The sequence below is a fragment of the Salmo trutta genome, chromosome 17, assembly GCF_901001165.1.
Source record: "Salmo trutta chromosome 17, fSalTru1.1, whole genome shotgun sequence".
NCBI classification, from domain to species: Eukaryota; Metazoa; Chordata; class Actinopteri; order Salmoniformes; family Salmonidae; genus Salmo; species Salmo trutta.
In genome coordinates this window covers 820,517-836,176 of record NC_042973.1, presented here as the reverse complement: position 1 = coordinate 836,176, position 15,660 = coordinate 820,517, and the positions used below count along the sequence as shown (strand labels likewise).

At 44.2% G+C, this 15,660-nt stretch overlaps 1 protein-coding gene across 1 annotated transcript in view; it reads left to right on the top strand.

Moving 5' to 3' along the window:
• Positions 1 to 485: 485 nt before the first annotated feature.
• plcxd1.1 (phosphatidylinositol-specific phospholipase C, X domain containing 1, tandem duplicate 1) overlaps positions 486 to 15,660 on the top strand; it is a 38,796-nt gene continuing 23,621 nt past the window's right edge. The window contains exon 1 of the mRNA XM_029695329.1: positions 486 to 951. The gene's annotated coding sequence lies outside the window, so the exon portion shown is untranslated. The remainder of the gene's footprint in view (positions 952 to 15,660) is intronic.

The following is a 15,660-nucleotide window of genomic DNA, read 5'->3' as shown; positions in this document are numbered from 1 at the left end:
TCAGGGAAGTCGAATATCTGCTCACATTTCTGGTGAGTGACCTCTGATCTAATGTCCAAAAGTAATTTTCAGCTGTAGGTAATAATACAATAATGAACCCCCCAAAAAACTGCCATGTTGGCTCGGAGGTAGAAATAGGGGGACCGCGTCTTTAGCTGAGACGCTCTATAATCATATTTGGTTAGTAGAGACCCCACTGAGTATTTTACCACCCCACTTTCGCTGAGACAGGTAGAGAAGTTCTCTACCAGCTAATATTCTCAACATACTAGCGTCAACATTGTATTTTTTAAATTATTGGTCTTAAAGGTTTTAAAACCATATATTTTTTAATTAGTTTAAAAAAAAATTACTTCATGCTTTTTCTTGTTGGCACTAAAAAATGGCCGTTGATGAAAAATGTAATGTCTTTTGAATGAGTTAACCACATTGCAATGATTTGAAATGCGGGCTTTTATTTTGAAGGTTTTCTCATTACCATACAAGCTCGACGTCATAATTTGTGTTGCTGGCAGAATACTAGTGGTGCCTTCACTAAACCAGCGTAGCCCGGGGACCGGTAGGTCCGGAAGAAAATTACTATTCTGGAAAAAAAAGAAAAAGGTCTCCTCTAATATAATCATGTATGTACAGTTTCATATTTGGCAAAAACGATAGACCCATAAAGACACCGGTCTCGGAAGGAGCAAACTGGGCCGGATTCCGTATGATACCAGCGCATATTACAGGCAAGCATTGGACATGTACTCGCAAAGTGCACTTGATTTGACACCACGTACTATAGAGACTAGTTTTCTTTTCTCTGTTCCCACCTTCCGTGTTTTGTGGATTTTTGGAATAGACGGCTTCTTGTGGGACACCCTTTTGGCTTTTTTTCAGTCACCCATACCAGGGTTTCTTTTTAAACTGGATTGGTCAGCCGCTGGCAGCTACTGCTGCATAATTTGAAACGTAAGTATGTAGGTTGTTTCATCATTGTAACGAAAATAGAACAAAAAAAGGATATATGTACATACACACTACATGACCAAAACTATGTGGACACCTGCTCCTCAAACATCTCATTCAATTATGGGCATTTAATATGGAGTTGGTCCCCCCCCTTTGCTGCTATAACAGTCTCCACTCTTCAGGGAAGGCTTTCCACTAGATGTTGGAACATTGCTGCTATAACAGCCTCCACTCTTCTGGGAAGGCTTTCTTCTAGATGTTGGAACATTCCTGTGGGGACTTGCTTCCATTCAGCCACAAGCATTAGTGAGGTCGGGCATTGATGTTGGGTGATTAGGCCTGGCTCGCAGTCGTCATTCCAATTCATCCCAAAGGTGTTCGATGGGGTTGAGGTCAGGGCTCTGTGCAGGCCAGTCAAGTTCTTCCACAGCACAAAGTTGGATGCACAGAATTGTGTAGAATGTTATTTTACGCTGTAGCGTTAAGATTTCCCTTCACTGGAACTAAGGGGCACGAACCATTATTCATCCTCCACCAAACTTTACAGTTGGCACTATGCCTTCAAGCAGGCAGCGTTCTCCTGGCGTCCGGCAAACCCAGATTTGTCCGTCGGACTGCCAGATGGTGAAGCGTGATTCATCACTCCAGAGAACGTGTTTCCACTGCTTCAGAGTCCAATTGCGACGAGCTTTACACCACTCCAGCCAATGCTTGGCGTGACGCATGGTGATCTTAGGCTTGCGTGCGGCTGCTCGGCCATGGAAACCCATTTCATGAAGCTCCCGACTAACAGTTCTTGTGCTGACGTTGCTTCCAGAGGCAGTTTGGAACTCGGTAGTGAGGGTTGCAACTGAGGACAGACTGTTTTTACGCGCTACGCGCTTCAGCGGTCCTGTTCTGTGAGCTTGTGTGGCCTACCACTTCATTGCTGAGCCGTTGTTGCTCCTAGATGTTTCCACTTCACAATAACAGCGCTTAGAGTTGACCGGGCCAGCTCTAGCAGGGCAGAAATTTGACAAACTGACTTGTTGAAAAGGTGGCATCCAATGACGGTGCCATGTTCAAAGTCACTGAGCTCTTCATTAAAGTCATTCTACTGCCAAGGTTTGTCTATGGAGATTACATGGCTGTGTGCTCGATTTTATACACTGTTGAGCAATGGGTGTGGCTGAAATAGCCGAATCCACTAATTTGAAGGGGTGTCCACATACTTTTATGTACAGTTTAAGTCAGAAGTTTACATACACTTAGGTTGGAGTCATTAAAACTCGTTTTTCAACCACTCCACAAATTTCTTGTTAACAAACTATAGTTTTGGCAAGTAGGTTAGGACGTCTACTTTGTGCATGACACAAGTCATTTTTCCAACAATTGTTTACAGACAGATTATTTCACTTATAGTTCACTGTATCACAATTCCAGTGGGTCAGCAGTTTACATACACTAAGTTGACTGTGCCTTTAAATAGCTTGGAAAATTCCAGAAAATGATGTCATGGCTTTAGAAGCTTCTGATAGGCTAATTGACATAATTTGAGTCAATTGGAGGTGCACCTGTGGATGTATTTCAAGGCCTATCTTCAAACTCAGTGCCTCTTTGCTTGACATCATGGGAAAATCAAATGAAATCAGCCAAGACCTCAGAAAAAAAATTGTAGACCTCCACAAGTCTTGTTCATCCTTGGGAGCAATTTCCAAACGCCTGAAGGTACCATCTTCATCTACCGGTGAAAAGTTTTAATACACCTACTCATTCAAGGGTTTTTCTTAATTTCAAATCAAATCAAACTTTATTTATATGTCACATGCACCGAATACAACGTGTAGACCTTACTGTGAAATTTACATTTAAGTAATTTAGCAGACGCTCTTATCCAGAGCAACTTACAAATTGGTGCATTCACCTTATGATATCCAGTGGAACAACCACTTTACAATAGTACATCTAAATCTTTTAAGGGGGGGGGGTTAGAAGGATTACTTTATCCTATCCCAGGTATTCCTTAAAGAGGTGGGGTTTCAGGTGTCTCCGGAAGGTGGTGATTGAAATGCTTACTTACAGGCCCTTACCCAACAGTGCATTTCAAGAAAGAGTTAATTTGGTAAATATTTTCTTAACTAAAGTAAAAAATAATAAAAAGTAACAGAATAAAATAACAATAACGAGGCTAGGGGGTACCGGTACCGAGTCAATGTTCTGGGGTACAGGTTAGTTGAGGTAATTTTAGTTGAGTACAGGTTACAGGTTAGTTGAGGTAGGTAGGGGTGAAGTGACTATGCATAGATAATAAACAGCGAGTAGCAGCAGTGTACAAAACAAATGGAGGAGGGGTCAATGTAAATAGTCCGGTGGCCATTTGATTAATTGTTCAGCAGTCTTATGTCTTGGGGGTAGAAGCTGTTAAGGAGCCTTTTGGTCCTATACTTGGCGCTCCGGTACGCTTGCCGTGGTGTAGCAGAGAAAACAGTCTATGACTTTGGGGACTGGAGTCTTTGACAATTTTTTGGGCCTTCCTCTGACACCGCCTAGTATGTAGGTCCTGGATGGCAGGAAGCTTGGCCCTAGTGATGTACTGGGCCGTACCCATTACCCTCTAGCGCCGTAAGGTCAGATGCCGAGCAGTGACCATACACTACAGCCCCGTCGATGTTAATGGGGGCCTGTTCGGCCCGCCTTTTCCTGTAGTCCATGATCAGCTCCTTTGTCTTGCTCACATTGAGGGAGAGGTTGTTGTCCTGGCACCACACTGCCAGGTCTCTGACTTCCTCCCTACAGGCTGTCTAATCGTTGTCGGTGATAAGGCCTACCACTGTTGTGTCGTCAGCAAATTTCATGATGGTGTTAGAGTTGTATTTGGCCACGCAGTCGTGGGTGAACAGGAGGGGACTAAGCACACACCACTGAGAGGCCCCAGTGTTGAGGATCAGCGTAGCAGACGTGTTGTTGCCAACCCTTACCACCTGGGGTGGCCTGTCAGGAAGTCCAGGATCCAGTTGCAGAGGGAGGTGTTTAGTCCCACGGTCCGTAGCTTAGTGATGAGCATTGTGGGCACTATGGTGTTGAACGCTGAGCTGTAGTCAATGAACAGCATTCTCACATAGGTGTTCCTTTTGTTCAGGTGGGAAAGGGCAGTGTGGAGTGCGATTGGGATTGAGTCATCTGTGGATCTGTTGGGGTGGTATGCGAATTGGTGTGGGTCCAGGGTTTCCGGCATGATGGTGTTGATGTGATCCATGACCAGCCTTTCAAAGCACTTCATAGCTACTGACGTGAGTGCAACTGGGCGGTAATCATTTAGGCAGGTTACCTTATTGTTCTTGGGCACAGGGACTATGGTGGTCTGTTTGAAACATGTAGGTATTACAGACTCGGTCAGGTTGAGGTTGAAAATGTCAGTGAAGACACTTGGTCCGTGCATGCTTTGAGTACACGTCCTGGTAATCCGTCTGGCACCGCGGCTTTGTGAATGTTGACCTGTTTGAAGGTTTTGCTCACATCGGCTACCGAGAGCGAGATCCCACAGTTGTCTGGAACAGCTGGTTCTCTCATGCATGCTTCAGTGTTGCTTGCCTCAAAGCGAGCATGAAAGCCATTTAGCTCGTCTGGCAGACTTGCGTCACTGGGCAGCTCGCGGCTGGGTTTCCCTTTGTCGTACATATGACGAGCATCAGAAGTAGGATTCCATCTTAGTCCTGTATTGACGCTTTGCCTGTTTGATGGTTTGAGGGCATATGTGAATCGAAGTGGATCTAGGGAAAGGGTGGGGGAAAAGTGTGGGCCGTATACGGCCTGCCAGGCACTTCAATCCGGCCCGCTAGACATTTTTTAAATGTGTGAAATATTATTATACACTGCTCAAAAAAATAAAGGGAACACTTAAACAACACAATGTAACTCCAAGTCAATCACACTTCTGTGAAATCAAACTGTCCACTTAGGAAGCAACACTGATTGACAATAAATGTAACATGCTGTTGTGCAAATGGAATAGACAACAGGTGGAAATTATAGGCAATTAGCAAGACACCCCCAATAAAGGAGTGGTTCTGCAGGTGGTGACCACAGACCACTTCTCAGTTCCTATGCTTCCTGGCTGATGTTTTGGTCACTTTTGAATGCTGGCGGTGCTTTCACTCTAGTGGTAGCATGAGACGGAGTCTACAACCCACACAAGTGGCTCAGGTAGTGCAGCTCATCCAGGATGGCACATCAATGCGAGCTGTGGCAAGAAGTTTTGCTGTGTCTGTCAGCTTAGTGTCCAGAGCATGGAGGTGCTACCAGGAGACAGGCCAGTACATCAGGAGACGTGGAGGAGGCCGTAGGAGGGCAACAACCCAGCAGCAGGACCGCTACCTCCGCCTTTGTGCAAGGAGGAACAGGAGAAGCACTGCCAGAGCCCTGCAAAATTACCTCCGCAGGCCACAAATGTGCATGTGTCTGCTCAAACGGTCAGAAACAGACTCCATGAGGGTGGTATGAGGCCCTGACGTCCACAGGTGGGAGTTGTGCTTACAGCCCAACACCGTGCAGGACGTTTGGCATTTGCCAGAGAACACCAAGATTGGCAAATTTGCCACTGGCACCCTGTGCTCTTCACAGATGAAAGCAGGTTCACACTGAGCACGTGACAGACGTGACAGACTCTGGAGACGCCGTGGAGAACGTTCTGCTGCCTGTAACATCCTCCAGCATGACCGGTTTGGCGGTGGGTTAGTCATGGTGTGGGGTGGCATTTCTTTGGGGGGCCGCACAGCCCTCCATGTGCTCGCCAGAGGTAGCCTGACTGCCATTAGGTACCGAGATGAGATCCTCAGACCCCTTGTGAGACCATATGCTGGTGCGGTTGGCCCTGGGTTCCTCCTAATGCAAGACAATGCTAGACCTCATGTGGCTGGAGTGTGTCATCAGTTCCTGCAAGAGGAAGGCATTGATGCTATGGACTGGCCCGCCCGCTCCCCAGACCTGAATCCAATTGAGCACATCTGGGACATCATGTCTCGCTCCATCCACCAACGCCATGTTGCACCACAGACTGTCCAGAAGTTGGCGGATGCTTTAGTCCAAGTCTGGGAGGAGATCCCTCAGAAGACCATCCGCCGCCTCATCAGGAGCATGCCCAGGCATTGTAGGGAGGTCATACAGGCACGTGGAGGCCACACACACTACTGAGCCTCATTTTGACTTGTTTTAAGGACATTACATCAAAGTTGGATCAGCCTGTAGTGTGGTTTTCCACTTTAATTTTGAGTGTGACTCCAAATCCAGACCTCCATGGGTTGATAAACTGGATTTCCATGTGATTTTGTTGTCAGCACATTCAACTATGTAACGAAAAAAGTATTCAATAAGATTATTTCTTTCATTCAGATCTAGGATGTGTTGTTTGTGTTCCCTTTATTTTTTTGAGCAGTATATTTTAGTTATGATTTTTGGCCTAAAATTCCATGATATACAAACAACCTCCAATAGATGGTGCTAATCTCGAGAGCACCCTTACCTGCCAATCTATAAATTATGTCTCCGTAATCTAGCATGGGTAGGATGGTCATCTGAATCCGGGTTAGTTTGGCAGCAGGGGTGAAAGAGGAGCAATTACGATAGAGGAAACCGAGTAGATTTAATTTTAGCCTACAGCTTTGATATGTGCTGAGAGAAGGACAGTGTACCGTCTAGCCATACTCCCAAGTACTTGTATGAGGTGACTACCTCAAGCTCTAAACCTTCAGAGGTAGTAATCACACCTGTGGGGAGAGGGGCATTCTTCTTACCAAACCAGATTACCTTTGTTTTGGAGGTGTTCAGAACAAGGTTAAGGGTAGAGAAAGCTTGTTGTACACTAAGAAAGCTTTGTTGTAGAGCATTTAACACAGAATCCAGGGAGGGGCCAGCTGAGTATAAGACTGTATCATCTGCATATATATGGATGAGAGAGCGTCCTACTGCCTGAGCTATGTTGTTGATGTACATTAAGAAGAGCATGGGGCCTAGGATCGAGCCTTGGGGAACTCCCTTGGTGACAGGCAGTGGCTGAGACAGCAGATTTTCTCACTTTTATACACTGCGCTCTTTGAGAGAGGTAGTTAGCAAACCAGCCCAATGACCCCTCAGAGACACCAATACTCCTTAGCCGGCCCCCAAGAATGGAATGTTCTACCGTATAAAAAGCTTTGGCCAAGTCAATAAAAATAGCAACACAACATTGCTTAGAATCAAGGGCAATGGTGACATCATTGAGGACCTTTAATGTTTTAGTGACACATCCATAATCTGAGCGGAAACCAGATTGCAGACCAGAGAGAATACTATAGACATCAAGAAAGCCTGTCGGTTGATTATTGACAAGTTTTTCCAACACTTTTGATAAACAGGGCGAAATAGAAATAGGCCTATAACAGTTAGGATCAGCTTGATCTCCCCCTTTAAATAAAGGACGAACTGTGGCTGCCTTCCAAGCAATGGGAACCTCCCCAGAAAATAGAGACAGGTTAAAAAGGTCGGAAAAGGGGTCTGACCCAGATGTTTTTTTTGGGGGTCAAGTTTAAGGAGCTCCTTTAGCACCTCGGACTCAGTGACCGCCTGCAGGGAGAAACTTTGTAGCGAGGGAAAAAGAGGGAGAAACATCGGGGATAGTCACATTAGAAGGGGTGGGAGATGAGGAAATGTTGGATGGGCAAGGAGGCATGGCTGAGTCAAATAGGAATACTGACTTAATGAAGTGGTGATTAAAGAGCTCAGCCATGTGCTTCTTGTCAGTAACAACCACATTATCAACATTAACTTCTCTTGGGTAGGGGGCAGTATTTTCACGGCTGGATGAAAAACGTACCCAAATTAAACGGCCTACTACTTGGGCCAAGGAACTAGAATATGCATATTATTAGTAGATGTTGATAGAAAACACTTTGAAGTTTCTAAAACTGTTTGAATGGTGTCTGTGAGTATAACAGAACTCATATGGCAAGCAAAAACCTGAGAAAAATCTAACCAGGAAGTGGGAAGTCTGGTGCTTGTAGTCCTTTCAAGTCATTGCCTATCGAACACACAGTGACTTAGGGTTCATTTTGCACTTCCTAAGGCTTCCACTAGATGTCAACAGTCTTTAGAAAGTTGTTTGAGGCGTCTATGATGAACAGAGAGCGAACAGAGGAAGTTGTTGACTCAGGAAAGCAAATTAGTTCATTGGCGCGTATTCACGTGAGAGTTATCTGTGTTCCAAAATGTTTTTCAAGACACTGGAATCATCCGGTTGGAATATTATTGAAGTTCTAAGTTAAAAAGGCCCTAAAGATTGATGCTATACAAAACATTTGACATGTTTGAACGAACGTAAATATAACTTTTTTTTGACTTTTCGTCGTGACATTTTGGCCGCGCTTCCTACACTTGGAGTAGCGGAAACAAGGAGTTATTTGGACATAAATTATGGACTTTATCGAACAAAACAACATTTATTGTGGACCTGGGGTTCCTGGAAGTGCCTTCTGATGAAGATCATCAAAGGTAAGTGAATATTTCTAATGCTATTTATGATTTTAGATGACTCCAAAATGGCGGGTATCTGTATTGCCTGGTGTATGTTTCTGAGCGCAGTACTCAGATTATTGCAAAGTGTGCTTTCCCCGTGAAGCTTTTTTGAAATCTATCACAGCGGTTGCATAAAGGAGATGTTTATCTATAATTCTTTGAATAACAGTTTAATATTTTATCAACGTTTATGATGAGTATTTTTGTAAATTGTTGTGCTGATTCACAGGCAGTATTGGAGGCAAAATATTTTCTGAACATCACGCGCCAATGTTAAAGGCTGTTTTTGGATATAAATATCAACTTGATGGAACAAAAAATGCATGTATTGTGTAACATGATGACCTAGGAGTGTCATCTGATGAAGATTGTCAAAGGTTAGTGCATCATTTTTGCTGAATTTCTGGTATTTGTGACGCCTGTCCTTGCTAGGACAATGGCTGTGTGGTTTTTCTTGTTGGAACTCTCCTAACATAATCTAACTTTATGCTGTCGCCGTAAAGCCTTTTTGAAATCGGACCACATGGTTACATTAAGGAGATGTGTATCTTTAAAATGGTGTAAAATAGTTGTATGTTTGAGAACTTTGAATTATGACATTTTGTGGTTTTGAATTTGGCGCTCTGATTTTTCACTGGCTGTTGAATAGTGTGAACCGTGGGTGGGACGGTAGCGTCCCACCTGCCCAAGAGAGGTTAAGGGCGGCTATGGGGAGGAGTAGGGTTTATTCTCCAGGTCTTTAACAGTTTTCCAGAACTTCTTGGGGTTAGACCCACAGAGTGAGTGCACTTATTTCTCATTTGCCTGAACGATAGCCAGTCAGCCTGAGTGTGTGCCGAGCCTTTCGCCAAATGCAATTCATGAGGTGGAGTAACTCTGCAAGATCACGGTCGAACCAGTGGCTAAACCGTTTTTTTAATTCTCATTTTCTTTATGGGGGCGTGTTTGTTAACAATACCACTGAAAATATCAAAAAAGAAGGTCCCAGCGTCTTCGACAGAGCTGATTCTATACCATTTTACAGAGGCCAGTTCTTGAAGGAAGGCTTGCTCATTAAAGTGTTGCAGCATGCGTCTATGACTAATGTCACTGGCCGGCTCATAGCCTGTGGCAAAAATGAGGGGACATCAACAACTGGTATAGGCCTATTCAAAACGTTCTTTATTGTAAACCAAAACTATTAACTCTAAACAAAGAAAAAGGAATGAGGTGTGGAAATGTCATAATGTAGGGTGTATGTAAAGTGTGTGTGTGTGTGTGTGTGTGTGTGTGTGTGTGTGTGTGTGAGAGAGAGTGAGAGAGTGAGAGAGAGTTTTTTTTAAGAAGACACGCCTGTTAATTCAAATGCATTCCAGGTGACTACCTCATGAAGCTGGTTGAGAGAATGCTAAGCATGTGCAAATCTGTCATCAAGGCAAAGGGTGGCGATTTGAAGAATATAAAATATATTTTGATTTATTTAACACTGTTTTGGTTACTACATGATTCCATATGTGTTATTTCCTAGTGTTGATGTCGTCCCCATTAATCTATAATGTAGAAAACAGAATAAATAAAGAAAAACCCTGGAGTCGGTGTTCTAAAACTTTTGACCAGTAGTGTATTTTTTTACATTTTTTTTTCTTCTACTTGTCAATCACAATTCAAAATGTTTTGTATTTGTGTTTATTAAGGATCCCTACTCTTCCTGGGGTCCAGCAAAATTAAGGCAGTTATACATTTTTAAAACATTACAATACATTTACAACATTTTTCACAACTCACTAAGTGTATTCCCTCAGGCCCCTACTCTACTACCACATATCTACAATACACTGTGTTCCCTCAGGCCCCCTACTCTACTACCACATATCTACAATACACTGTGTTCCCTCAGGCCCCTACTCTACTACCACATATCTACAATACACTGTGTTCCCTCAGGCCCCTACTCTACTACCACATATCTACAATACACTGTGTTCCCTCAGGCCCCTACTCTACTACCACATATCTACAATACACTGTGTTCCCTCAGGCCCCCTACTCTACTACCACATATCTACAATACACTGTGTTCCCTCAGACCCCTACTCTACTACCACATATCTACAATACACTGTGTTCCCTCAGGCCCCTACTCTACTACCACATATCTACAATACACTGTGTTCCCTCAGGCCCCCTACTCTACTACCACATATCTACAATACACTGTGTTCCCTCAGGCCCCTACTCTACTACCACATATCTACAATACACTGTGTTCCCTCAGGCCCCTACTCTACTACCACATATCTACAATACACTGTGTTCCCTCAGGCCCCTACTCTACTACCACATATCTACAATACACTGTGTTCCCTCAGGCCCCTACTCTACTATCACATATCTACAATACACTGTGTTCCCTCAGGCCCCTACTCTACTACCACATATCTACAATACACTGTGTTCCCTCAGGCCCCTACTCTACTACCACATATCTACAATACACTGTGTTCCCTCAGGCCCCTACTCTACTACCACATATCTACAATACACTGTGTTCCCTCAGGGCCCTACTCTACTACCACATATCTACAATACACTGTGTTCCCTCAGGCCCCTACTCTACTACCACATATCTACAATACACTGTGTTCCCTCAGGCCCCCTACTCTACTACCACATATCTACAATACACTGTGTTCCCTCAGGCCCCTACTCCACCACTACCACATATCTACAATACACTGTGTTCCCTCAGGCCCCTACTCCACTACCACATATCTACAATACACTGTGTTCCCTCAGGCCCCTACTCCACCACTACCACATATCTACAATACACTGTGGTCCCTCAGGCCCCTACTCTACTACCACATACAGTGGGGAGAACAGGTATTTGATACACTGACGATTTTGCAGGTTTTCCTACTTACAAAGCATGTAGAGGTCTGTAATTGTTTTATCATAGGTACACTTCAACTGTGAGAGACGGAATCTAAAACAAAAATCCAGAAAATCACATTGTATGATTTTTAAGTAATTTGCATTTTATTGCATGACATAAGTATTTGATCACCTACCAACCAGTAAGAATTCCGGCTCTCACAGACCTGTTAGTTTTTCTTTAAGAAGCCCTCCTGTTCTCCGCTCATTACCCGTATTAACTGCACCTGTTTGAACTCGTTACCTGTATAAAAGACACCTGTCCACACACTCAATCAAACAGACTCCAACCTCTTCACAATGGCCAAGACCAGAGAGCTGTGTAAGGACATCAGGGATAAAATTGTAGACCTGCATAAGGCTGGGATGGGCTACAGGACAATAGGCAAGCAGCTTGGTGAGAAGGCAACAACTGTTGGCGCAATTATTAGAAAATGGAAGAAGTTCAAGATGACGGTCAATCACCCTTGGTCTGGGGCTCCATGCAAGATCTCACCTCATGGGGCATCAATGATCATGAGGAAGGTGAGGGATCAGCCCAGAACTACACGGCAGGACCTGGTCAATGACCTGAAGAGAGCTGGGACCACAGTCTCAAAGAAAACCGTTAGTAACACACTACGCCGTCATGGATTAAAATCCTGCAGCGCACGCAATGTCCCCCTGCTCAAGCCAGCGCATGTCCAGGCCCGTCTGAAGTTTGCCAATGACCATCTGGAGGATCCAGAGGAGGAATGGGAGAAGGTCATGTGGTCTGATGAGACAAAAATAGAGCTTTTTGGTCTAAACTCCACTCGCCGTGTTTGGAGGAAGAAGAAGGATGAGTACAACCCCAAGAACAACATCCCAACTGTGAAGCATGGAGGTGGAAACATCATTCTTTGGGGATGCTTTTCTGCAAAGGGGACAGGCGACTGCACCGTATTGAGGGGAGGATGGATGGGGCCATGTATCGTGAGATCTTGGCCAACAACCTCCTTCCATCAGAAAGAGCATTGAAGATGGGTCGTGGCTGGGTCTTCCAGCATGACAACGACCCGAAACACACAGCCATGGCAACTAAGGAGTGGCTTCGTAAGAAGCATCTCAAGGTCCTGGAGTGGCCTAGCCAGTCTCCAGACCTGAACCCAATAGAAAATCTTTGGAGGGAGCTGAAAGTCCGTATTGCCCAGCGACAGTCCCGAAACCTGAAGGATTTGGAGTAGGTATGTATGGCAGAGTGGGCCAAAATCCCTGCTGCAGTGTGTGCAAACCTGGTCAAGAACTACAGGAAACATATGATCTTTGTAATTGCAAACAAAGGTTTCTGTACCAAATATTAAGTTCTGCTTTTCTGATGTATCAAATACTTATGTCATGCAATAAAATGCAAATGAATTACTTAAAAATCATACAATGTCATTTTCTGGATTTTTGTTTTAGATTCCGTCTCTCACAGTTGAAGTGTACCTATGATAAAAATGACAGACGTCTACATGCTTTGTAAGTAGGAAACGCTGCCGATTTTGTTCTCCCCACTGTATATTATCGTGTGTGTTTGCATGTGTCTGTGCCTGTGTTTGTTGCTTCACAGTCCCTGCTGTTCCATAAGGTGTATTTTTGTTATTTTTGTATTTTTTTAAATGAACCCCTTACTCATGAACATGAACCCCTTACTCATGAACATGAACCCCTTACTCATGAACATGAACCCCTTACTCATGAACCCCTTACTCATGAACCCCTTACTCATGAACCCCTTACTCATGAGCATGAACCCCTTACTCATGAACCCCTTACTTATGAACCCCTTACTCATGAACCCCTTACTTATGAACATGAACCCCTTACTCATGAACATGAACCCCTTACTCATGAACCCCTTACTCATGAACCCCTTACTCATGAACCCCTTACTTATGAACCCCTTACTCATGAACCCCTTACTTATGAACCCCTTACTCATGAACATGAACCCCTTACTCATGAACATGAACCCCTTACTCATGAACCCCTTACTCATGAGCATGAACCCCTTACTCATGAACCCCTTACTCATGAACCCCTTACTCATGAACACCTTACTCATGAGCATGAACCCCTTACTCATGAACCCCTTACTTATGAACCCCTTACTCATGAACCCCTTACTTATGAACATGAACCCCTTACTCATGAACATGAACCCCTTACTCATGAACCCCTTACTCATGAACCCCTTACTCATGAACCCCTTACTTATGAACCCCTTACTCATGAACCCCTTACTTATGAACATGAACCCCTTACTCATGAACATGAACCCCTTACTCATGAACCCCTTACTCATGAACCCCTTACTCATGAACATGAACCCCTTACTCATGAACCCCTTACTCAGGAACCCCTTACTCATGAACATGAACCCCTTACTCATGAACCTTTTACTCATGAACATGAACCCCTTACTTATGAACCCCTTACTCATGAACCCCTTACTCATGAACATGAACCCCTTACTCATGAACCCCTTACTCATGAACATGAACCCCTTACTCATGAACCCCTTACTCATGAACATGAACCCCTTACTCATTAACCCCTTACTCATGAACCCCTTACTTATGAACATGAACCCCTTACTCATGAACCCCTTACTCATGAGCATGAACCCCTTACTCATGAACCCCTTACTCATGAACCCCTTACTCATGAACATGAACCCCTTACTCATGAACCCCTTACTCATGAACCCCTTACTCATGAGCATGAACCCCTTACTCATGAACCCCTTACTCATGAACCCCTTACTCATGAACATGAACCCCTTACTCATGAGCATGAACCCCTTACTCATGAACCCCTTACTCATGAACCCCTTACTCATGAACATGAACCCCTTACTCATTAACCCCTTACTCATGAACCCCTTACTTATGAACATGAACCCCTTACTCATGAACATGAACCCCTTACTTATGAACCCCTTACTCATGAACCCCTTACTTATGAGCATGAACCCCTTACTTATGAACATGAACCCCTTACTCATTAACCCCTTACTCATGAACCCCTTACTCATGAACCCCTTACTTATGAACATGAACCCCTTACTCATTAACCCCTTACTCATGAACCCCTTACTCATGAACCCCTTACTTATGAACCCCTTACTCATGAACCCCTTACTTATGAACCCCTTACTCATGAACATGAACCCCTTACTCATTAACCCCTTACTCATGAACCCCTTACTCATGAACCCCTTACTTATGAACCCCTTACTCATGAACCCCTTACTTATGAACCCCTTACTCATGAACATGAACCCCTTACTCATGAACCCCTTACTCATGAACATGAACCCCTTACTTATGAACCCCTTACTCATGAACCCCTTACTTATGAGCATGAACCCCTTACTTATGAACATGAACCCCTTACTCATTAACCCCTTACTCATGAACCCCTTACTCATGAACATGAACCCCTTACTCATTAACCCCTTACTCATGAACCCCTTACTCATGAACCCCTTACTTATGAACCCCTTACTCATGAACCCCTTACTTATGAACATGAACCCCTTACTTATGAACATGAACCCCTTACTTATGAACCCCTTACTCATGAACCCCTTACTTATGAGCATGAACCCCTTACTTATGAACATGAACCCCTTACTCATGAACCCCTTACTCATGAACCCCTTACTTATGAACATGAACCCCTTACTCATGAACATGAACCCCTTACTCATGAACCCCTTACTCATGAACCCCTTACTCATGAACCCCTTACTCATGAACATGAACCCCTTACTCATGAACCCCTTACTTATGAACCCCTTACTCATGAACCCCTTACTTATGAACATGAACCCCTTACTCATGAACATGAACCCCTTACTCATGAACCCCTTACTCATGAACCCCTTACTCAGGAACCCCTTACTCATGAGCATGAACCCCTTACTCATGAACCCCTTACTCATGAACCCCTTACTCATGAACCCCTTACTCATGAACATGAACCCCTTACTCATGAACCCCTTACTTATGAACATGAACCCCTTACTCATGAACATGAACCCCTTACTCATGAACCTTTTACTCATGAACATGAACCCCTTACTCATGAACCCCTTACTCATGAACCCCTTACTCATGAACCCCTTACTTATGAACATGAACCCCTTACTCATGAACCCCTTACTCATGAGCATGAACCCCTTACTCATGAGCATGAACCCCTTACTCATGAACCCCTTACTCATGAACCCCTTACTCATGAACATGAACCCCTTACTCATGA